Raw genomic sequence first — 26,288 nt, forward strand, 5'->3', positions numbered from 1 at the left:
GCTGTTGTGCAGATGTTTACTTGCGTCTCTTACCCTGGCGTGCTGTGTGACCGAGGGTACCTTTCTGCACCCAGCTGATCTGCATTTTTCTCATCACATAAGGAGGCTTCACTTCTTCCAGCTTTAAGATTCCAGGATGTTGAAGATAGACTATCTTCGGATCCCACATCCTACCATTTACCTACCTCATTCTCTTCTCTCCAGATCTCTGGCTGCTAAAGTATAAATACAAACAACCGAGTCAAATTGGAAATAGGATAACAGCTGTTTCGATGGCAAAGTAGTGTGGAGAACAAAGCTTGGGACTGAGATTGAAACAAAAAGAAGTGACAACTTATTTGCTCCTGCATTGAAGCCAGGGTCACAGAGCAGAGCTGGCCCACCTGCAGGTTGACCATTTGACCTGGGAGATCCCAGACCCCATGGGAGGTGCCAACAAGGTGAAGTGAAGGCACCTGCAATCTCCCTTTCTTAACATACTGTGTCTCATAAGAGGGAAAACAGTCTTCTTCCATTCCTTGAAACATTATGCTCTCATTTTTCAGAGTGCTTTTGCTGGGAACATTTGATATCATATGGTATTTCAACATTTATTTCTGAAGTTAAGCACTGTACCTACCAAAGATGCCATCGTTCCTTTGTTAACTTCTTGATTATTGCTTGTACACAGTGGCATCAATATTGCTCAGACCCAGGGCATTCATTACACAAATTTTACTCATGGGTGCAGTGAAGTGTGAAGGATAGTTGGAAGGAAATGGTAACCAACCAACCTTTTTCTCTGGAACAGGAAGAATAACCAAATGCATTATTAAAATTTAAGTAGATACCTTTTTCTCTTCCACTTTCTCTGTAGAAGCACTTCCTACTATTTAAAATTCTTCAGCCCAGGACAATGTATTATGGTACAGTGAAGAAATAAAAGTCCTGAAACGAGAGCTGAAGAATTATTGGTTGTCTACTTACACTAGGTATTCTAATACAAGCTCTCCATTAAGCCTCCCAATAATCTCATAATGTAAGTAGCATTTGCCACCTTTACAAACAAGAGAACTGCAGATTTCTCATGGCCAGTAAATCAAAGAGCTGCATTTGAACTGGGGTTTCTCTAAAACCCATATCCTATTTCAGCACTGTTTCCCTGATGGCATCCATACCTATTTCACCACTCCCAGTACAGACATGAAAGAAAAGTTGCAAAAAAGTCAGAAAAAAAGTCTCTATGCTGCACCAGAATATCTCAAAACACATGTGAAAAATCCTGCTTAGAAAGCACATCTGAAATATAACATAACACTGCACGCCCCTCACTGGCAGAGCCCAAAAGGTAGCTGATTTGCATTTCCCTCCCCAGCACTTCACACTCTGCCCCAGCACCTTGCCAGTCCTCCAGAAAGAGTTTGAAGGGTAATTTTTCAGACTGCCTCAGTCCCAGCAACTGACAGCGTGAGCTGCTGTTCTGCTCACCGTAGTTTCCTGAGACTAGCCAAAACAAATCAACTTGCTGGAGGGAAAATGCAGTCTGGAGATCCTTGTGTTGAAATACAAATGAGTTCTCCCTATCATATCATGGAGCACAATTATACGATACATTCAGAAAACCTACATAGCTACTGTACTATAAATAAAAGTAATCATGACATGACAAACAGGCCAATTCCTAAGTCTTTATTGTGCGCTTACAATTTCTCCAGGTTGTTTAACCGTCAACGTGATAGTTATGGGAGGATCGCGTAGCTCAGCCACTGCACTGGCGTTGATCTCTCACTTGGGTGTGCGGATGGGATTCGTACCCATTTGGAAACAAGCCAGGGTGAACAGCTTTGCAGTGCGTCCATGCCATGCATGGTGAACTCTTCTTATGAAGTCCTGTGTCTGTCCATGATCCAAGCAAGTGTTTAAGAGGGCTTTGCTATCTTCCTCACTCCACATTTGTGCATGCCCCCACTTTACAGTATAATAAATGGCAAGAAATTCTGGGCCTGAGAGAGAATTAAAGAGACAGTACCAGCGACTTCCTTTCAAATTCTACACTTAGTCTTTCCTGCCATTTCCATTGCTCATGAGGACTTCGGGTCATTTCCCAGGAGAGTGATTTTCATCCCTACACCTCTCTGCCTCCATTATTAAGTGGCATGCCCTTTCCCTTCATCATCAGAAACAATCACCCAACCAACAAACTCTTTAACTCCCTGTTTCTTGTTTGCTCAGAAACATGAGGATTCCCAAATCCCCAAATATCAAGCTCAGCCTCCAAATTAAAGGAATTATTCTTTTGTTAAAATGCTTCTTGCTTAGATTCTAAAACCTCTAACTCAATGAAGTCCATTGTTAGTGGAAAAGGAAATAAAGACTAGTTGCATGTGGGCCTTTAGAAAAACTGTCAGGACCCATCCTTACCATTCGCTATTTGGTTCCTAGACCAATGTATTCTGTCTGTGATAGAATAACTGGATTATTCACCATTTCACTGTATCCGACTTTATGTGCCTTTTTTTTTTTTTGAAACAAAATTTTTGCACTGCAGCCATGCAACAATCAATCATGTAGCTAATTGCATGACTTTCCCCTGCTCTGGGCTCTACTCAAAGCTAATAGCTTTACCAGTTGCTTATCAAAGTGCTTTGACAAACACTCTTTTTGCCCAGACTGGAGTGCAATGGTGCTATCTCAGTTCGTTGCGACCTCTGCTTCCTGGGTTCAAGTGATTCTCCTGCCTCAGCCTCCTGAGTAGCTGGGATTACAGGCACACGCCACCACAACCTGCCAATTTTGCATTTTTAGTAGAGACAGGGTTTCACCATGTTGGCCAGGCTGGTCTCGATCTCCTGACCTCAGGTGATCTGCTGGCCTCGGCCTCCCAAAGTGCTGGGATTACAAGCGTGAGCCCACCGCACCCGACCTTATGTGACATTATGAATATTTGAGTCATTCTATTCTGTAGGTTAACAGTTTCTGGATGCTAAGCTGTTGGCTAAGATCAGGGACTCCCATGCGTGTCTGCTCATTGCCTCTCTCCTTTTGTCACGAAGAAAATTTATTGACACAACCCAAAACAGTCTGAAAATTTCTTGACAAAAACCAAAACAGTCTGGGACCTGACATCAGGTCCACGAATGATGGTGAGGGCATAAGAGGACACAGTCTTCCCTCCACCCAGTTCTTTGGAGATTTACAATGGCACAGCAGCCCACGGCTGATATCAGTGTGCTGTGCAGAGCCGTATCAAAACTTGGCTTCATTTTATCTTTTTCAGTCCACATCCATGAATAATTTCTTACACATGTGCAGGCGCAGGTGCTTGTTGAGGGAGGAGCAACAGTGCATCCGACCAGCCACGCTGTTTACGGGAGAGGTATTCTCACAAACTGTCTGAACCTTTAGATTCTGCTCCCAAAGGTGCCACATACCATTTCTGTTTGATCAACGAGAACTGTTGGGCAAACTCAACATCTGGAAGGATCGGATGTCACTGAGTTCTTTCTGGTGTTCACAGTCAGCTTAGTGACAAGCTAAGCTATTTCTCCAAATAAGAAAAGCTATTTGCCAAAGAAGGGATAGATTCCCTCCATATACCTAGGCTCTTGCTACAGGCTCCACACAGCATCCTGCTAGGTCTCTGACATTAAATGCCATTGGATCTGCTGCTGTAGCGGCTGGAGAAAAAAAAATTTTGCGCTGCAGCCATGCAACAATCAATCATGCAGCTAATTGCATGACTTTCCCCTGCTCTGGGCTCTACTCAAAGCTAATAGCTTTCCCAGTTGCCGATTAAAGTGTTTTGACCAACACATTATAATTTCACAAATATTGTCCTTTTTTACTTATGATTGGAAAGGAGGCAGACGATATTACAATTCCTCATCCTCAACTTTTTTTTTTTTAGACAGAGTCTTGCACTGTCGCCCAGGCTGGAGTGCAGTGGCATGACCTCAGCTCACTGCAACCTCCTCCTCCCAGGTTCAAGCAATTCTCCTGCTTCAACCTCCCCAGTTGCTGGGATTACAGGCTCCCACCATGACACCCTGCTAAATTTTGTATTTTTAGTAGAGATGGGGTTTCTCCATATTGGCCAGGCTGGTCTCCAATTCCTCAAACTCCTCACCTCCCAAAGTGCTTGGATTACAGGCATGAGCCACCACACCCAGCCATGATATACATTCTTTATTTGCAGATCTCAAACTCTCAAACGTCTGCCACAGCCTTCTGTCCAGATGCCTGTATGAAAACTGTCAGACAGTAATTTAAACTTCAGAATTTTAGGCAAAGCCTGAAGAGAGAAAAAAAAAAGTCTTTATTGAACACTTAGGTAATATCCAAGAATCTGGATTTAAAAAATTTAGATGTGATGGTCTTTTAATATGTCCATTGGCTAGACTACAGATCTCAGTTAATCAAGTACCAATCTAGGTGTTGCTGTGAAGATATTCACTGATAAGATTAAAGTCCATAATCAGTTGACTTTAAGTAAGGGAGATTATTCTGAATAAGCTGGATGGACCTGATCCAACCAATTCATAGGGACAGCTGATAATTTTCTGTAGAAGAATAAATTCCTCACATAAACGTAGCTTCAGCCCATGCATGAGAGTTCCGGTTGGGCCGTCCTATGGAGTTGGAGTTGCCCAGGCAGCCCCACAGTCATGAAAGCCAATTCACTGCAATAAAGCTTTTCACATATGTCTCCTACTGGTTTTTCTTCTCTGGTTAAATCCTAATACAGCTTTTGGTACTGGGGTTGGTGCTAGAGGAAGGTTATCTTAAGCACGAGTCTTCTAAAAATCTCATGCTTAGGATAATCTGGTTCCAGATTTTCTGGGATTGGTTCTCTAATTTGATCAGAGTTAAAGGCACTAATGACTACATCCAGTGGGGAAAAGGGCACTGGTAGCTTATAGCTGGATGCTCAAAATATCACACTGGATACTCGTAATCAAATCCTTACAAAAGATAAGGTTCTGGGTAAGCATGTATTTGCTCCCTTAGAATATTTTAGTCAAGCTAAGGGGTTGATAGGGCCAACTGGTTGCTCTCAACTGCACTGAACTTGGGGATTTGAACTTCCAGATGATGTAGTATACAGTAAACCTGATCTATATCTTGCCTAAAGAAACCTGTATCTCCCAGAGCTATCTGAAAATCATATACTGAAATTCTCATTCTGAGAGTGGCTGAATTACAATATAAATTGAATTCTCAGCCTCACGGAACATCTTCTGTTCAAGTGAGAGCATTGAATGGGAAGAAACTGGATCCTGAGTATTGGAATGGTGCCAATGGGCAGATCCTGATGAAGGGGAAGCATGGAACCCCTAAATTCTGCTGTGCTTTTTTTTTTTTTTTTTTTTGAGGCGGAGTCTCGCTCTGTCGCCTGGGCTGGAGTGCAGTGGCCGGATCTCCGCTCACTGCAAGCTCCGCCTCCTGGGTTTACGCCATTCTCCTGCCTCAGCCTCCCGAGTAGCTGGGACTACAGGCGCCGCCACCTCGCCCGGCTAGTTTTTGTATTTTTAGTAGAGACGGGGTTTCACCGTGTTAGCCAGGATGGTCTCGATCTCCTGACCTCGTGATCCACCCGTCTTGGCCTCCCAAAGTGCTGGGATTACAGGCTTGAGCCACCACGCCCAGCCTTTTTGTATTTTTTAGTAGAGACGGGGTTTCACCGTGTTAGCCAGGATGGTCTCGAACTCCTGACCTCGTGATCCGCCCATCTCGGCCTCTCAAAGTGCTGGGATTACAGGCTTGAGCCACCGCGCCTGGCCTGCTGTGCTTTTTTTGCCAATAGAAGCAGCCCTTCCACCCCTGTCAGGGAAAGTCAAACCTTCTGTGATGAGGAAACTGCAATGGCCTCCTCTGAGGTAGTTGCCTTGCAAAGCTCTGCTAATTCTCCTCAGAGCCCGTCCCACCACCCTCTTTGCTTCTATATCCATAACTAGACTGAAGTCCCAGCCTCAAAAGGTGAGGTGCAACGTGACCCATGAGACAGGGTGCTGTGCTCCGAAAGAACTAAGTGACTTTTCCAATTTATACAAACAGAAATCTCAAGAATGTGTATGGGGATGGACATTAAGAGCATGGGATAGTGACGCAAGAAACACAGAGTTGAATCAAGTGAAATCTCTTCATATGTGCCCTAGCAAGCAGCAATTCTGGGTTTACTGTTGTAGCTGAAGGGGTGAGAAGGAGCTCTGGCCATTTGTTTGGCTGGTGGGTTGGTTGGTTGGCTGAAATGTGGACCCAAAGGTAGCTCAACTAGATGGAGTTGAAATGCCAGAAGTGCTTTGGCATGCTGTACAGGAAGGGGCCCAAACGCTCAGGGAGATTGCAATGTCAGAATAGACTTCACCCAAAACTCTGTGTTCTCTTCTAGGGAAAGGGTGAGCTTATATTTGTTCTAAGCAAGATAGCTGTGTCATGCTGGGTAGAAATACGACTTTGTTATTGACTTTTCAGTTAGAGATGACATATGGTCTGAGGAGTTTTGTCTGATGTTGAGTTCACAGGGGATGCACTGTGATGGGTTAATGATATCTACATAGCTTAGCTACAATCCCCAGCCTTTCACTAAAGCACCCATCTGTGAAGATATTTTGGCCACATGATTGTAGCTCGTATTTATGACTACCTTCTCCCATAATAAGAAATGTAAGATACTAAAAAAGAAATACTTTTCAAAACACTTTTGTATTCATCGTCACAATAATTCCATAGTTTAGATAAATCGTGAGTGATCATGCTCAAATGACAGGCAAGTAAACGGGAAGGAGAAATCAGTTTTTCAGAACCACAGAGACCCAGACCTAAAGCAATAAATATATCCGTCTGTATTATTTTGTTCATTCTGCTTGTCAGCAACTTTAACTAAACTTGAGGCAAAAACGTGGTTCTTTTTCCCTTTATGACCCTTCCTCAAGCCCCCAAATCTCACCACAGTGGGCAGTTTGTCTTGACATTGACTATCCTTCCAGGAATATTTTTGTATAATTAATAACATTTACTATTTCTGTCAGCTACGAAATCAGATGACTGTCATTCTTAGCATTTAATCTCATCAATTTTGACATTCTCTGAGAATTAGATTTCTGAAATGCCGGGTGACACAATAGCATTAGATGAAGAAAATTTATGTAACCAAGGAACCAAGCCTGAGATCATCTTGAAACTGACATTGCTGAAGATAAGAGTAAAAACTTCCTGTTGATCAAAAAGTAGAATAAAAGAAAGGACCCCCGAAAGCAGGAGAGTAAAACCGAAAATAGGAGATGATTCAGAGAGGTGTTTTCAGCTAATTCTAACTTGGGGAAATAGATTGATGCAGGAAATCAGGAGATAACAATAGGCCATTTAAGGGATAATATACATGTTAATATGGGATCCAGTAAAGAGGAGGAAATTCAAAGTTCAAGCTGCTGCTCTTCCAACAGAAGAGACAGACCAGCCTGACAGCTCGTCAGCTCCATTACCTGTGCCTGAGAAAGTTAGGTGAGCAATTAAATTTTTTCCAGCATGTATACGTGTACTTCCATCCATAATAAATAGCAGGTATCATATTTGTCTTTCCACTAAAATCAAGTCAAAAACTGGATGAATATATGTGAAATAATAACTTTCAGGCACTGAGCATTGACAATATAAAAATATGAACCATAAAAAAAGAAAAAAAAATGAGACAATCCTGCCAATAACCCCAGATTACAGCCTGAAGCAGTTTCAGGTCCCCGCACAACAGGGGAAACGAAAGAGAGCCTCCACTGTGGTGGTGGTGGTTACTGTAGTCCATAAATGTGATAAAACCTCAGAGAATGATATGCCCCTGAAAGTAAGTGCATGTAAAAATGGGTGAAATCCAAATTAAATTTTTAGTGTAGTTAATAGTACTGTTGTAATGTCAGTTTTCTGATTTTGATAAATGTGGTATGTTTAGGATGTTACCATAGGGGAAATCAGATAAAGGGTATATGGGAAATCTTGGTATTAAATTTGTAACTTCTATGAGTTTTCAATTAGTTCCAAATGAAAAGATTTTTTGAAAACTAAAGGCTAAATACTTTTTTAGAGGATGAAACTGAGATAAAATTAATCACTGCCAGATTTTTACTATAAGAAATATCAAAGAATGTTCTTCAAGTAGAAGAAAAATAATACTAGATAGAAATTTTCACAAACAAAAAGGAGTGAGAGCATTGGAAACATGGTAAATATGTAGTTAAATATGAAATACATTTTTTAATCTCTTTAAAAGATGATTGCTTACAAAATGACAACAATGAAAGTTAGTTTGTATTCATTATTGATGCATAGCAAAATACACTAATCACTTAGTGGCCAAACATGACAAACATTTGTTGTGTCGCAGCTATTGAGGGTCAGGAGTTTGGAAGTGGCTTAACTGAGTGGTTCTAGCTCAGAGTCTTTTATGAAGTTGTAGTCATGGTGTCAGTGAAGGATACCATCATCTGGAGGCTCAACTGGGGCTGGAGAATCTGCTTCCACATCACTGGCTGTCAGCAGGAGGCCTCAGTCCCTCACTGGCTGTTGGCAGCAGGTCTATTTCTCTCCACATGGGCTACATGAGTGTCCTGATGACACTGCAGCTGGCTTCCCCTGAGTGAGGAATCCAAGACAGAAAACAGGGCAGAGGCTGGAGTGCCCCTAATGACTTAGTCAGAAGTCGCACACCAACATTCCTATCATGTTCTAAACTCTAGAAGAAAGTCACTAAGTCCAGGCCACACTAAGGCGAGGTGAATTACACTCCATCTTTTGAGAGGACATATTTCAGACCCACCACATGTAAAAGCAAAGTGTCTAACAACCGTGGCACAAAGGACAGGAGATGGAAAGTGGAAGTCTACAATTTTAAGTATCTTATGCTGCAGGTGAAGTGGATGATTCTAATTGAAGGTAGACTGTGATGAATTAAATCATATGTTGGAAATTCTAGAGAAACACTAAATGAAACATACATTGCTAATAAATCAATATGAGGGATAAAATGAATCCATAAAAAAGTACTCAAGTAATCAAATAGAAGGCAGGAAAAGGAGAAAATAGAATAAAGAACAGATGCGACAAATAGGAATAAAACAGCAAAACAGTACATTTAAACTAATCAACAAAAACATTAAATATAAGTGGCTGAACATCAAAAGAAAAAATCAAAGATTATTAGCTTGGTTTAAAAAGTAAAACTATGTTCTCGATACAAGAAACATACTTTAAATTGTGGCTATATTAAAAGTAAGAGGGTGGGAAAATAAATACCATAAAAAGATGAATCAAAAGAAAGCTGGATGCCTCCTGGGCATCTCAGCAGCCTGTGCTCACCACTATGGCAATCATGACATGTTATTATGTATATCTATTTAGTGTCTACCTTCCCTGCTAACTGTGCATGCTAAGAGGAAAGGGGCTCTTGTGCCTCAATTCCTATTCCATCCCTCACACTGAACAGTGTATTTGGCAAAACAAGGAATATAACTAAGAAAAATGGAATTTTATGATAAAGGTGTTAATTCATTAAAAAGACATAATTACAGATGATTATGTACCTAACAACAGATATTTGAAATATCTGAAGCAAATTCTAGTAGAACCAAAAAGAAAGAAAGAAAGAAGTCAGAAAAAGTGGAATTAGACACACACACACACACACACACACACACAATATCAATGGAGACTTTAATGCTCCCCTAAGGAATTGCTAGAACAAGGAGCCAAAAAAACAAAAACAAACAATAAAAACACACACACATATCAAGGACATAAACATCTTGAACGACACTATACCTTAGCTGACCTCATTGACACTTATAGAACACTCCAACAGTGTTGTAAACATTCTTTCCACATGTAATGGGAGCATTTATAAAAGGAGACTATGTTAAGGGGTGTTAAATCAGTATCAATACCTTTATGAGCTGGAATCAGCAAGCTACAGCCCACTGGCCAAATCCAGTCCACTACCCACAGCTGTAATAAAGCTTTGCTGGAGCACAGCCATGCGTGTTGTTTGTGCATTATCTATGGCTACTTTTGTACTACAATGACAGAGCCAAGTAGTGGCTACAAAGAATATGAATGGGCCCACAAAGCCTATACTGTCTCTATCTTCTGGCCCTTTACAGAAAAAGTTTGCTGACAGCTGGGCACAGTGGCCCAGACCTGTAATTCCAGTACTTTGGGAGGCTGAGGAGGGAGGATTACTTCAGACCAAGAGTTGGAGATCAGCCTGGACAACATGGCAAAATCCCGTCTCTACTAAAAACACAAAAATTAGCCAGGTATGGTGGCGCTCACCTGTGGTCTCAACTACTCAGGAGGCTGAGGCATGAGAATCACTTGAGCCTGCCAGGCAGAGGTTGTAGTAAGCTGCAATTGTGCCACTGCACACCAGCCTGGGCATTACAGCGAGGCTCTGTTCCGCTCTCTTCAAAAAAAAAAAGAAAGAAAGAAAGAAAAGAAAAATAGAAAAAGTTTACCGACCACTTCTGTTTAAGAAGATGAGAATCATAAAGATCATAAAGTTTGATAATAGCAGAATTAAATTAGACATCAGTAACAGAAAGAGTCCTGGAAAATCCCCAAATACTTAAAAATTACATAACATATTTCTATATAATGCATGGGCCAAAAAAGAAATCACGTTTTAAACTAGAACATGTTTTGAACTAAATTAAAATAAAACACAGCCGGGCGCGGTGGCTCAAGCCTGTAATCCCAGCACTTTGGGAGGCCGAGACGGGCGGATCACGAGGTCAGGAGATCGAGACCATCCTGGCTAACACGGTGAAACCCCGTCTCTACTAAAATATACAAAAAATTAGCCGGGCGAGATGGCAGGCGCCTGTAGTCCCAGCTACTCGGGAGGCTGAGGCAGGAGAATGGCGTAAACCCGGGAGGCGGAGCTTGCAGTGAGCTGAGATCCGGCCACTGCACTCCAGCCTGGGCGACAGAGCGAGACTCCGTCTCAAAAAAAAAATAAAATAAAATAAAATAAAATAAAATATATAAACATGTATAGAGTGCAAATAAAGCAGTGCTTGAAGTAAATTTATAACATTAAATTATTACACTAGAAAAGAGGAAAAGATTTCTACTTCAGAGCATTGAGTCTACCTTAAAAAATTAGAAGAAGAGAAAAATTAAAAATAAGCAGAAAGGAGAGAATAACAAGAATAAGAATCAAAATCAATGAAATAAAAGAAAAGAAATATGATAGAAAATATCAGTAAAAACCAAAGTTGTTTTTTTAAACCAAGCAATAAGATTGATAAAACTTTAGTAAATTGTTCAGCAAAAAGAGAGAAGAAATAAAGTGTCAATGTCAGAAATGATAAAGAAGGTGCCACTACATACCTTATAATTATTAAAGGAATCAGGGAATATTACAAACAACTTTAAAAAATTAGAAATTAGTTTCTAGGATAAAGTAGACAAATTTCTCACATGACCGACACTTTATTTAAAGTTTGATCAAGAAGAAATGGATAATATGAATAGCATTATATATATTAAAGACATTAAATTTGTACTTCCAAACCTTCTAGAAAGGGAATCCAAAGCGCAGATGGCCTCACAGATCAATTCTCGCAAACATTTAGGGAAGAACTAATAAATCTACTGAAACTCTTTTAGAAAATAAAAGAGGAAAAAATATTTTCAGATAACATTAGAAATAATGAAAACTACAGACTAATATCCCATCTCACAAATACAAATAGCCTCAAAACATTTTTAGCAAACTGAATCTAGCAATATATTAAAGAGGATAATACATAATGATCAAGAGGAAATTATTATAGGATGCAAGATACATTTGAAAATCAATTGATGTACTTCACTGTATTCACAAGCTTACAATGAAAAAAGTAAACATAGATGCAGAGAAGGCATTTGACAAAAGTTTAAATCCATGCATAGTAAGGACTCAGAGTAAATTAGTAAGAAGGCCACAGACTCATTCTAATAAAGCACAACTGTGAAAAAGTTATTGCATGTGTTCGACTTAATAGCATAAGACTGGGGATGTTCCCCTTCAGTTCAGGAACAAAGCAACAATGCTGTTTCCACCACTCCTATGCCACATGGTACTGAAGGTCCAAGTCAGCATGATATGGCAAGAAAAATAAATAAAATACATATAGAATGGAAAGGTAGAAGTAATCTCTCCCTATTCACAGATGACACAAATGTCTCTAAGGATAATTGAAAGGAACCTTAAAAAAAGTTACTAGAAAAAGAAATTGCATTTAGCAAGAGCTCAGTATATAGGATACAGAATAAAATATACCAAGGATGCAATAAACTGATAATTATGTTTCTATATTCTTACTGTGAACACCATAAAGTAATAAATTTAACCAAATGTGTTCAATTAAAACTACAAACTATCACTGAGAGAAAGTAAAGATATAAATTTATAGGAAAACACAATGTGGTCACGTATTAGAAGGCAATATTATTAGGATGTAAATTCTCTCACAATGACTTATGGATGTACTGCAACTCTAATCAAATTTTCAGTGAACTTTGTTATACAAATTGATAAGCTGATTCTAAAATTTATGTCGAAATGCAAAAACCTTGGTTGCCAAATTAACTTTGAAGGGGGAGCACATCAGAGGACTTACACTACTGATTTCAAGGATTACTGTAAAACCACAATGATAAAGGTGCTATGTTATTGGCATAGCATAGATATGTAGATCAATGGAACAGGATAAAAGTTCCAGAAATATGCCCTCATGTATATGGCCAGATTTTAAACGATGATGTCAAGGCAATTTAATGGGGTAAAGATAATCTTTGGGGTGCTGGGAAAACTGGTTGTCTGCATTCAAAACATAATGAGCTCTAGCCCTTACATCATACCATATTGTAGAATCAACTCAAAAATAAATGACAGACCTGCATCTGTGAGTTATAACTATACAACTTTTAGGAGAAAACATAGGTGAAAATATTAGTAACCTTGAGTTTTGTAAAGATTTCTCAGATAGGTCACAAAAACATGAACTACACAAAAAAAGTTAATAAACTGGATTTCTTCAAATTTCAAATCAGTGCTTTTCAAAGGGCACTGTTAAAAAAATGTAATAAGCCATAAGCTGGAAAAAAAAGTTTGCAAATTATATATATGAAAAAGGATTTCTGCCAGAATATTTTAAAAACTCTTAACATTCAATTATAAGAGGACAAATAATCACATCTTAATGGTAAAATATTTAAACAGGTACTTCACAAAGGAAGCCATACAGATTACCAAAAAGCACATGAAAACATGCTCAACATTATTACTCATTAGAGAAGTGCAAATTAAAGCCATAACTACCGCTAGAATGGTCAAGATTAGAAAGACTGACACTATCAAGTGTTGGTGAGAATTTGGGGCAACTGATACTCTCAAACATTGTTGGTAAAATTACAAAATTATACAACTGCTTTAGATGTTTTTCTGACAGCTCTGTAAAAAGTAAAACAACCACTTGCTGTATGGTCCAGCAATCACACTTCTAGAAATTTCCCCAGAAAAAAATGAAACTTTGTATCTCCATATAAAGACTTGTATGTGAATATTCATCTCAGCTTTATTCATTATAGCCAAACTTTGGAAAACTTCAAGTGTTAATTAACTGGTGAATTAATAGAGTGTTATCTATTCACACAATGAAATAATACTCTGCAATAGAGAGGAATAACCTACAGATATGGTTCCATTATTAGAAAATTATAGAAAAAGTAAACCGTAGGATAGAAAGCAAAAGGTTTCTAGGAAGTAGGTGGCAGGGGGAGAGAAATGACTGCATAATTACATGAAGGAAATTTTTGGAGTGAGGAAAATATTCTATATGATTGTGGTGGTCGTTAAACAATCATGCACACCCCATCGGAGCCCTTCCTCTGGCCAGCGTGGAGGGAGGGGAATGCTGGGCGTTGAAGATTAAAAGAAGCCACAAGGGAGCTGAAGTTTTATAAGACACTGGAGAATATCTTACATGTATCATAATTTTTAAATCCTGCCAGAAAAAGTTGGTGCAACTCAGTAATTAATCAACAAATAAAAATTACAAATAGTCATTTTATCATATTAAGAATATTTATCCCTTGCAAAGTTATATTATGTGGGATCCTGTTTCAGAGACAAATGAAGACACTCGACCACCTCTAAATGCTACTAAACACACGGCGTCTACTCTGAATGCAGATACTGCTCTCATAAAAATTCTGCAAAGGAGGAAGGGGTTGGTGCAGACTGTTCTGATGCTGGTAGGTTCCTTTCAAGGGTAGGCTTTTTCAGTCTCCCTGGGAATTGATGCTCCAGAAAATGCTGCTATCTATGGAATGAATCTTATCTCCCTCAGATACGGAATAAGAAAAACATTTGTGAACCCCCGTCCTTTGCTTTGAAGCACCCAGTCCTATACATTGACATGTAGTCACTGATACAAATGTCACACCCTCTTGTCTAGTGTGCACACATCACGATGTAGCCCTTTCTGCGCCTGAGTACTCTCATGCATGCACAAAGCCAGAGTGATTTTTCAAAATGCTAATTTGGTAAAGAGCCAGGAGCCGGATGACTTGATGAAGAATAATTTGACAGAGATCTTGAGCGCAGAAGTAAACAAATTAAAGAGAGAAGTAAGAAACTGAGTGAGCAAGGCTTAGGAGAAGAACTAGGAGAGGTTCAGGGAGCTGAGAAAATCCTTGAGTCCTAAAACTGGAGCACCTCTGAAAGCTCCTGGGCCAAATTCCTGTCCCCATCCATTTATTCCTTCATTCATCCATTTGCCAAATATGCTGTTCAGTGTGAGGGGTGGAATAGGAATTGAGGCACAAGGGCCCCTGTCCTCTTAGCATGCACAGTTAGCAGGGAAGGTAGACGCTAAATAGATATACATAATAACATGTCATGATTGCCATGGTGGTGAGCACAGGCTGCTGAGATGCCCAGTGTAGGAGTCCTGACACAGACAGTGGGCCCAGGAGGCCTCCTTGGAAAGCCGGCATTTACGCTGAGATTTCAGTAATGGGTATTAGCCATTGGGTGTAGGCAAACGAAAGTGTAGAATTCTAAACCAGGTGCGGTGCCTCATGCCTGTAATCCCAACACTTTGGAGGCCAAGGCAGGTGGATCACTTGAGGTCAGGAGTTTGAGGCCAGCCTGGCCAATATGGCAAAACTCCATCTCTACCAAAAAATATTTAAAAAATTAGCCGGGCATGGTGGCAGGTGCCTGTAATCCCAGCTACTCGGGAGGCTAAGGCAGGAGAATTGCTTGAACCCGGGAGGCAGAGGTTGCAGTGAGCTGAGATCACACCATTGCATGCCAGCCCGGGTGACAGAATGAGACTCCGTCTAAAAAAAAAAAAAAAAAAGGTGGGAAGTTCCAGACAGAAGATCGCCATGTGCGAAAGCTCAAAGAGATAATGAATCTTGTTTATGAACAGAAAAGAAGTCAGTGTGGTCAGAATCCATTATATAAGGAGAGTGAGAAGAGGGGAGGTGAGGGGAGGTGTTAGAAGACCTTCTTAACTACCTAAGGAGTTTACATTTTATCCTCAAGAAAATGGGATGCCATCGAAGCATTTTAAGAAAAGGAGGGATGTGATCAATTTGTAATTTTCAAAGATTTCCTGAGACGCTGTGAATTTTACAGAAAAGGCAACTGAGATGCAAAACTCACGTTCACATCATGAGTGAATCTTCTAAGTAGGACGATGCAATCAACAAATTCTAAGACCAAGTTCCGGCAGCACTGACTCCAAAGGTAAGCCTGTAGATCCACTGCGAGCAAGTGGGACCGGGGATTACTGTACATGGTTTTCAGGAGCATTGGAAATATTGCTGGGTTACTGCCATATTTGACAACATCGTCTTGCTTAGGAGACTTAGGCAATGCCGCTGGAGAGTGCCTTCCATCTCAGAATGAGGGTCGGGGCTCCAGAAAGAAATCTCGATCCGAACCTAAGCATCCTCTTGAGTGTTCTCCAGGAAGGCCCTGTGTGCCCTAGAAGTGGGTGCTGAAAAGGCCCCTGCCATTGTGGGGTGACATAAGAGAATGGGGAGCCAATTGTGTGGGCACTGTCGAGCTGCCATGTGCCGGAAACCCGCCTCCTCTGTCATGACAGCTGTGGCCTCCATACTGTGGTCACCAATGGGGTTTGGCTACCTTCCCGTCGGCTCAGGTAATGACAGGTGTGGAAGGCCTCATCCAGTCCCACACTGTGTCAGGGACTCAGGGTAAGCAGTGACGGAGACGTGGGCCTGGTCCACTGGGAGCTTACATTCCCATGCACAAATGCAGCAATAAGCAAGCAAAAGTGAACACGCTAAGTCATCTCAGGTTACATCAAGTGCGATGAAATTTATAAAAGGAGTGTAAAAATTGTGAGTAACCAGGGGAAGCCAGTGTAGACAGTGTGGGCATAGTAGGCGCCTCATAGCTGAGGCCTGAGCTGGGAACAAGCCCTCTGCAGGGGAATCATAGCCCAGGCAGGGGAGCAGGAGCCTCTGCCTCCATGAGCAGGAGCCTCTGCCCCGCTTTTGAAACGGCAGAGTTCCTGCCAGAGCGTTGGTTTTACACAGTCTGCTGCAACCCTACCAGGGTTTCAATTGACTGCCTCGGTGCCCATAAAACACTCTTTCTACTTTTTCTAGGAGAGTGAAAATAGCCAGCCAAATCAAAGTTGATCTTTCCTTTCTCAAAACTCCAATATTCAGCAAATATGTAAGTTTACAATATACTGTGCCCTGAGATGTATAAAGACGTGGCCTTCTTTTTTGGAAGATCTCTAATCTTTGAAGTCATTGGTAGAAGCACCCACTACACAGGTTAACATAATGTCCCCCAGTCACATGAGGGTACATTACATAGAGCATCATTGGCATAATTGACTCTGTCTTAAAAAAATGACCCCGTCTTATACTTCAAAAGGCATCATGCCAGCACGGAGCAGATGTACATCTAATCAATAGCGACGGCATCCAACCAGATTGGGATGTGACCCTTTACCATCATCCTCACCAGAGGACTCCCTGGGCTATCAAAGGGCAGGACCTCACCAGCTCAGCACAGCTACTTCCATACACATCTTCCTGTCACTTGTGATCAGTATCAAAGGAAGTGCTCACCTGAAGGACTCTCCCTTGCAAGACACTGAGGACCACCAGGATCCACCCAAGAGATGCAAGAGATGCTCCTTGTCCACAACACTTTCCTCGTATTTGTTCATTTGCTATCTTCTTTTCTCTTGATGTTAAATGTCACTCTGTTTGATGTGAAAACTCTTGTCTATAACATTTATAGATTGATTAAGTATACTATCATGCATAGTTTGCAATATTGACTGACCTGTGCAGTGGCTTTAGCCTGTGTGCCATGGTGGCTCTGACTCCTGAGTGCATGGGAGTCCTAGACAGCTGCCTCCTCGGGAACTCCACAGAGCCCACGGATTTTATGACTGAAATAGCACTGGTAAAGTCTGACCTTGTGGAGAGACACAAACATGTGTGGATTTGGCTATGCCTGGCCTTGTGCTGCTCACGACATACCTTACCCACCATTTTCAGCATGTTCTTCGTTCTACTTTGAGTTACAAATAGAGACACATAAATAAATATGATCTGTCCTTTGCTTCTCAAGCACAGAAATGGTGACTGGTGCCCTTTGGCACCCCTTGCCTCTGTAGTTATAGCACAAATAAAGTAGCTGGTGTCAGGGACATCAAAAGTATCCTTTGACGTCAAATCTTCGGAGAGAAGGAGAGGGGCAAGAATGGCCTTTCTTTCTAGGGAGAAGACTTTGCCAGGAGCAGTTTAAAATGCTGTAGAGAAACTGCCATGAAAGGCTCAGCTGTACCCCCTGTTGTGTTTCATGCCAGGCAAGGAGCCAGCTGTAGACGTGGGAAAGAGGGATGCCAGGTGAGCTGGGGGGAGCAGAGCTCCATAGGACAAGGCTGCTGAGGATGCTGGTTGTAACCCACAGGCCCAGTCAGTGCCTTTCATTCTTGGTGATGGAAGGGGACCCTCCCAGTGTGACTCTGAGTGTCTCTGAGCTTGATCTAGCAAGGACAAGGCAGCCAGAAGCCTGGCTTTGCTCAGATGTGGGAAGCGTGCAGGCTGCAGGGGCCTCTGTGGGTTTACAGCGAGCACTCTGGGATCCTCTGCCCTGTGGGGGGTGAGGCTGGGAGGGCCTGGCCACATGCCAAGAAGGCGGAAGCAAGTTCAAGGGCAGAAAAGTTGTGGGCAAGAGTCTCAAGAGCACCTCACCAACCACAAGACTCTGCTCAGTACTGAGCTCTCAGGGTTGCAGGAAGGACTAATGGCATCGTCGATTTTTCTCGACATTAACAATAAAAAGGCAGAGCTCAGAGAGGCTGTGATGTACGTGTGGACACACGGTTCACTGAGAGGTGGGATCAGAGTCTGGGTCTTGTGCGCTGGCAAGGATGCAATTGTGAAAACGATGGAAAGGAACTCAGGCAGGAGACACACAATACACATGGGAAACACACAGCAGGTACAGCAAACACACACGCAGGACAACAGCAAGCATGGAGCTAGATACAGTGAGCCCCAGAAAGGAACAGTAGAACCAGCTTAGTTTTACAGGAGCCAGGGGATTCTTGGTCTGTGAAGATAAATTGTATCCATTCAGTTTTTCATTCAATATAATTGAGCGCCTTGATAGGTACAGGAAATACACAAATGGAAATACATCATCGACTCTACCCTCAAGGCATTTGGGTGTTTTCCAGGCTCTGTGGTTTTTCCTAGGACTATAAATATGAAGAAAAAAAGATTCATAGAAACTGCCCTCAGGTCCTTCCAGTTTTTAGATAGAGAAATAGATGATTGATTGATAGACAGATAGATAGATTGATTTAGATGATAGATAGACAGATAGATGATAGATAGAAAATACACAGAAAGATAGATATAGATAAAGAAAGAAAGAAGACAGATAGATTACATAGACAGATCATAGTTAGATAGGTAGATAGATGATAGAGAAAGGGGATCGGATAGATGATAGATATAGATAGATAGATAGATAGATAGATAGATGATAGATATAGGATAGAATTACTTTATATAGATATATGAATTGTTCAGTGCAGTGTGCAATGTAACAAAGTCTGTAATGCAGGCAGGTGCAGGATGATGACCAGAGGAGGGTGACAGCTAACATGTGGAAGTGAAGAAAGGAATCCAGGAAGAGATGGTGAGAAAATTGTGTCCTGAAAAGAAAGTGGCAGGGTTACAAAAGGAGCAGCTTCCCTGGGAGGCTTCCCAGCAGGTGTGGAGGAGGAGAGACTAAAGTGCACGGTGTGTGTGGGGAACGGCGAGTCATTCTGAACACAGACAACAGGAGTGGTGATGATGGCAGAGGTGCACAGGGCAGGTGGGTGGGCACAAGATCTCAGGCCGGAGGAGGAGGATGAGAGGCACGCACTATGAATATTCCATCCAACCAGACAGCGACTTTCACATTATTTGGCACTTTGGCTCACCTGGTCAATTCTGTCATTTCCAGGCCCCAGGGAAAATAAACTCACCAAGACTACTTTAATTTTTTAATATGAAACATGCTGAAAATCATGAAAAGTAGTAACACAATTCCACCATTTTCTAAGAAAAATACTGAAAGCGTTATTAAATTGAATGTCCAATAGACAGCTGAATTAGATATGAAATCACATGAAGAGAGAAGCCAAATCACAATATGTAAATTTTAAAAGGCTATATCCAGGACTTCACGCATAGAAAGAGTTATGAGAGAGAAAGGAGGATTTTGAGAGATTGCTGCTTCATTTGCATGCTCAGCAAAACCTCATTAAGCATTGACGTTTTGAGTCATCCCTCTGATCACCTGGCGCCCAACAGTGAGCAGTGCAGACCAACACCCCTGCCCTCTCGAGCTTCCATACTAATGGAAGCAGGTACAGATAATAGCAGCATACATGTAATAAACGGTTAAATTGCACAGTCGGTTGGAAAGTGATAAGCACCATAGAAAAAAATAGAACAGACTCAGGGGTACAGGACTGGAGGCAGCACAGGAGAAAGTTAAATATGGTGGCTAGAATAGGACTTGCTAAAAGGGTGACTTTTGAACAAATAGGAGGAAAAGCATTAGCCATGCGGGGAACTGAGGGAAAGACTTCTCCAGCACAGGGAAGAGTCAGCACCAAGGCCCTGAAACGAGGTTCTGTGGGGTCTGCACAGATCGACAGGGCTGCCGGAGCCACAGAGCTGCGCAGGAGCAGGAGGTGAGGTGGCAGGAGCTCGAGGGCAGACGGCTTCCATCTGTGGTCCTGGGAACTGGGAGAGAAGGAGACCAGGTACCCCTTCCATGCAGAGACTGTGAACTAGGACTGGACTCCTCACCACCCCAGATGCTGAAGGTCACCCCTGCAGTTGCACTCGGGAAGCAGAGCCGGAGTACAGTTGTAGACGGGTCACCTAACACTCCCGGAGTTCACTGAATGAGGGGCGAGTATTTATAGGAGACAGGGAGCTGGGTGGAATCCTTTGGGGTCTGGTTCACTGGGTTACACCAAAGGGCTGAAGAGGTCTCAGAAAGTGTAGGCTCAAGAGGACAAAAGAGGATTTTGCAGCCTCCGAGAGTCATTGAAAGCCTTACAACACCTTCAGGCCTTCCTCCTTCTCTCCTCTCTATCTCAGCTCGTGAGTGTGGAAGGAGGTGAACAGGGAAAAGTAGAGAGGATCCCCTCCCCACAGACCCATACTGGGGAAGGGTAGAAGATTTATCTTAGAGTCAAGTTCAGAATTTTGATTAACATCTTGGCATGCACATTCAAATTTCTGAATCAAGACTGTTGGCCATAAAAAATGACTATAGCCTTGTATATTACCTGAACTGAGCAGTAAAAAAAAAAAAGTCATGGTCCTCTTGGGGCTTTTATTCAGAGACAGGAACCCTGAGCAGGCAGGAGAAAGGGAATGTTGAGAAAGAAACAGAGACACTTGGTGACACACACTGACTGTCACGTGGACGTCCATCAAAGCCAGCATGGGCCCTGGGTACATGTGCCACTGCTATTACCCCAGTACCTTTTCTTCTGCAGAGCAAGCAACAGAACACATGCAGACCTCAATACATACCACTGGGTGATGTGACAATGGCCAAACTCTCCCACAGGAGGACAGAGTGTCCCCCAGTTTTGCTCCCTTTTAATTTCCAGGGCTCATAAGCAAATAGCTCTAAAGCTTTGCTCTACAAGGTAGACACATACAATATGAATGTTTCCCCTAAGCAGTATAGCATCAATATCTATGCTATCTTGACATACTGGGTTTGGTTTTTCAGTGTTGACATGAGTGGGTTTTACACTTTCTGGAACAAAGGTTCATCACCAAAGGGAAAATGCTGTCCACCCCACCCTCCTTTGAAAGAAAAGGCTCAGACCACAGTTCTCCAGATGAAGGACGTGTTCCCAATCAGCTATTTCTTATTGCTTGATTGGATGCTAACCATGGAGGTAGACACCCGGCTCATTGTGGCGGCACAGCAGGAAGCCTAATTCACTTTGCTACAGAAACCCCCACACAGAGAAAGCGGGAGACGGCTGCACAGGAGGCCCCACAGGCAGGCAAATGCTCACTGCAGTTTCTTTCTCAAACGTTTCCAAATAGACCAAATAAACATGAATTTGCTCACTGTAGTTTATATTCCAAATCAAAATGAATTTCTGGCCAGGTGCGGTGGAACACGCCTGTAACCCAGCACTTTCGGAGGCCAGGGCGGGCAGATCACAAGGTCAGGAGTTCGAGACCAGCCTAGCCAATATGGTGAAATTCTGACTCTACTTAAAATACAAAAATTAGCCAGGCGTGGTGGCAGGTGCCTGGAATCCCAGCTACTCAAGAGGCTGAGGCAGGAGAATCGCTTGAACCCAGGAGGCAGAGCTTGCAGTGAGCCGAGACTGCGCCACTGCACTCCAGCTTAGGCGACAGAGCGAGACTCCATCTCAGAAAAAAAAGAATTTCGCCAGGCTTCACAGGTATAGGCATTCCACACCCTCGTCCAGACTGGTCCCAGGGGGAAGAATCTCCAGGCTGAAGGGCCTTGGCCTTCCAGGGCCTCTGTTCAGGTGTCTCAATGTCTTCACCCATGTGAACTCTCCTGGACAAGGGCTTCCTGCCACATCCCCAAGTTTGCCCCTTCCCTCCATTCCCTGACCTCCATTTCTCTACTTTACCTCTCCCAGCCCACCATGGGACCACATGATCAGCCACACAGGGACAAACTAGCACACAGCTACCTTGGAGTAGGGCCCTCCAGGGTGGCCAGGCGGCTACCTCACAAATCAGTCTATGGCTCTCACAGAAGCTAGAACTTGCTTGGGCAATAGGTATCAAGAGCATTAGAAATATTTATACTTTTTCATTCAATAATGGTATAATCTGAATCTGGGCTGAGAGACTAAGAATATTGAGCTGTGTAAGAATGCACACAGTTGCTTATTACATTTTTTTGGAAAAATTGGCTAGAATTTAAATATACACCAGTAGGGTAGATCTTTAAAAAACTATGATTTATCCACCTTATAGGATTACTGTACAGCCATAAAATGATGGTTAGACTAATTTTTGCCGTGCTTTACCTTTTAATATTCTTACGTAATTCCATCTCATTATTTCATCTGACTTTTATTAAAAAGTAAACATAATACTAACTGCAATTACCAGTGGCTACTTTAACTACTTTTCTGTGTTTTCCTAATTTTTACGATCACTGTGAATTTCTGTACTGGGGAAATAAGCAAGCTCTTATAAGGTGTTGGAACACCGAAAGGACATTTTCACAGCACTCTGCAACGTCCTGGCTCCTTCACTGAAAAAGAGTGAGTGTGCTCAGGCCTCAGTCTGCTGGAGTCCCAGACTGGAGCTATTGTGGTTAATATCTGCAAGGTTGGTTTTCTGTTTTTCTCAGGTGCTCCACTGAAGCTCATCCACACACACAATACACACTGATGCTTATAACACACCTGGTCCTGTGTTAATAAGTAGCCTGGTGTAAACTTGGGAAGCAGGAAGAAGGAAAAAGACCACAGCAGGAGGCACAATGTGGCTGAAACCCATTCCAGGAGAAGAGAACGAGTGAGAGGGAGGATCGAGGACAGATACAGAGGGCAGAAAGAACTCTTAACGTCTGGCCAAGTATGGGGGCAGCTACATAGAGTCCTTTCTGCCAGACGAAGGCAGGGAAGAGTCACAGTCAGAGCCTTGCTGTGAAGTTTTCCTGGTGACTTCAGAGTTTCTGTGTCCCCCACCCCCAGCCTGGTTAACACAGTGCTCTGCAATAAAGAAAAAGTCTAAAATTCTAAATGATAGCAAAGAGCAGCTTGCATGATCTTTTCTCCCTAGAGGGTAAGTAGGACCCATTGCATCCGGTTGTTTGTAGGTAAGAAGCTGGTGAGAGTCAAGACAGGTAGAACCCTATAAAGATTAGGAAGAAAACCACTGCTTCCTCACACACAGCATGTCCCCAAGCCCAGTCAGCCCTGCCTCCCTTCTAGAACCTGCCCCCGAGCTTCCCTGGAGAAGCCCTTCCCCAAGTCTTCCCATCGGTGAGTCTCCATCATCACTGAGGTCTTGGTTCAAAAGTCACACCCTCAGGAAGCCCTTTCTGAGCTATCCTAAGTGACTAACCTGATTCCCCTCTGTACTGCGTCTCCATCTTGCACTTTCTTCAGAGCACTCACTATGTCTTAAATTATCTAGTTTGTTTACCTTGTTTATTTTGAAGCTCCTCCCTAAAAAGGAAGTTTAGTGAGGGCAGAGAACCCCCGGTTCATGGCCACATTCCTGAGTCTGGCCCATAGTGGGCACTGAACAAATATTTCTTGGGGAGGGAGTGGTTGGTGTGGGGACAGGAGGAGCAAAGTGACAAAACCTCATGCCTATCCATGCCAAGAGGCCCTATGTGTCTCCAACCAAGTGCCCAGGACCTCCCAGATAAGCAACACAGCTTCTTAAAAAGGGCAGAAACTTGTCAGTTTGTCATATTTATTTTCAAATTCTAGTTCCAACACTTGATAGCCATATGACATTGGGCAAGATACTTATAAGCATCAGTTTTCTCCTCTGTAAAATGGAACTCATATAGTTCACATGGTACCTGATATGGTCTGGCTGCGTCACCACCCAAATCTCACCCTGTAGTTCCCACCATCCCCACGTGTCATGGGAGGGACCCAGTGGGAGTCACTGAATCATGAGGGTGGTTATCCCCATGCTGCTGTTCTCCTGACAGTGAGTGAGGTCTCATGAGGAACTTTTCCCACTTTTGCTCACCACTTCTCCTTGCTGCCACTATGTGAAGAAGGACGTGTTTGCTTCCCTTTCTGCCATGATTGTTAATTTCCTGAGGCCTCCCCAGCCATGCTGAACTGTGAAAATAAGAAAACCTCTTTCCTTTATAAATTTCCTAGGCTCGGTATGTCTTTAACAGCAGCATGAGAATGAACTAATACAGTACCATTATCAAAGTTTGCATTTACATCAATTTTTCTAGAATAATTTCTGGAACAAAGCCTACATTCACCAATTTCCTACCATTCTCTGTCGTCTAAGGACTGGAACTTTAAGGTCACCAGCACACCCACTGTGCTTCCCCACAGGTCCCAGGAATCAAGCCTGGATGGCTTCCTTTTTCTGCTGCCTCTTTCCTTCCCACAAGACATGCAGGTGACTCACGCTAATGGGACGACCATCATGCCATTTTCCATGAGCATATGCATTTTATCACAATGTTTTTCCAAACATCCTCCCATCCTCTTGAGTTCTCCTCTCCTCATCCTTCTCACCTCTCCTTCTCTCAAATGATCCTCCATGCTCCCATTTCTCAGGCTTACAAACTCAGAGTCAACTGTAAATCTTTCCCATCTCTTTACTCAGTGCTCAGGCCCTGTCACAAATAGCATCTTCCCTTACATCGCCCATTTTTCTATTTCCAGTGCCACCATAATCCCAGGAAAATCCCTGGCCAAGGGCGCACTTAGGGAAGGCTGGTGAAGCCAAGTGGAGGTCACTGGGCTCAAGTCTTTCCATTCCTGGGGGCCCCATAGGACAAGTGCCCCACTTGGGGGTAAAAGTGTGTGGAAAGGTGAGGATTTGTAGAAGAGAAGCAATAAAGGAACCTGAAAACAAGCAAGGAAGGGAAGGGAGAAATGAGATAAACAGAGGAGGCCAGAAGACAAAGAGGTTGCAATGAAATCATTTTTGAGCCTTCAAATGTTCTTCCTAAAATCTGTTCCAACCCTCAAGCAAATAGAGGCATGAGAACTTAATGTTGAAACTCAAGCAGGAGTGTGCGCTGAAAAGCAGAATTGTCTTAGTGTAATCATTATTTACGTTTTTAGGAGTAATCCAAACTCTACAATTTAAAAGACAGAATCAAAATAAGAAAAGGTCAAAATGTATCTTTTCTAAATTGTAGATTTTGTGTGGTAAATACCTAAATTGTACCAAATTGTACCTTGATGCCTTTTTTTTCACAAAAAAGGTGAAAATCATTTCCTTCAGATCATTTTTTTCTTAATAGCAGCTATCACACTGACAGAGAATATTTCTTACCCCATTCAATAAGAAAGGAAGAGTAAATGGCATTCTCAAAGAAGGGGGGAAGTAGAACCTTTGGAAAATTGCCTTAATAGCAGGCTGTGAATTTGGGCGATGGCGAGGGGTGACCTCAGCCTCCCCGAGCTGCCGCGCCCACTGCCCCCACCCTCCCACCCAGCTTCAATTTCACCACACTACTCATGTTCCCCAAATACCCTGAACTCTACCTGTCTTTTCTCCAGTTGCACGAGGGCTGAGATTGTCACAAGTGAAAGACACCTGCTGTTTCTCACCCTCGTCCTAGGCATCCTGCAAGGCCGTTCAGTGCCAGCTGCTCAGTTATGTTTTCCCTGAGGTGGAAGTTTGTTGCTCCTCACCCCCGACTCCTTCCCCGGTTGCCCTTTCTACTGTTACAGGCATGCGTCTTTCTGCTCAGCTCACTCTGAAGCTGAGATGCCTGCGGGTCAAAGAGATCCTTTGAGAAGGATTTCTAACCTGAAATTGAAAAACTAAGCGCGATTTTAAAGAAGTGACCCCTTGAAGCTGGAAGAAAAATAGGGTTCATGGAGACAATAATTTAAGATGATTAAGGAAAACATTAGATACATAGTATCTAAATTGTATCTTCATGGTTTTTTTTTTCTTTAAATGGTGGAGTTTTTTTCAAAATAGTAATGTTTTCATCAACATTTTATTTA

At 42.5% G+C, this 26,288-nt stretch overlaps 1 long non-coding RNA gene across 1 annotated transcript; it reads left to right on the top strand.

The window, feature by feature from the left end:
* Positions 1 to 15,669: 15,669 nt before the first annotated feature.
* Positions 15,670 to 21,312, top strand: LOC117072475. The gene is made up of 2 exons (XR_004432808.1): positions 15,670 to 15,769; positions 20,689 to 21,312. It is a non-coding gene; the product is annotated as an uncharacterized LOC117072475 (long non-coding RNA).
* The last annotated feature ends 4,976 nt before the right edge of the window (positions 21,313 to 26,288 follow it).

The sequence above is a fragment of the Trachypithecus francoisi genome, unplaced genomic scaffold (assembly GCF_009764315.1).
Source record: "Trachypithecus francoisi isolate TF-2019V2 unplaced genomic scaffold, Tfra_2.0 Lachesis_group4, whole genome shotgun sequence".
In the NCBI taxonomy this organism is placed as follows: Eukaryota; Metazoa; Chordata; class Mammalia; order Primates; family Cercopithecidae; genus Trachypithecus; species Trachypithecus francoisi.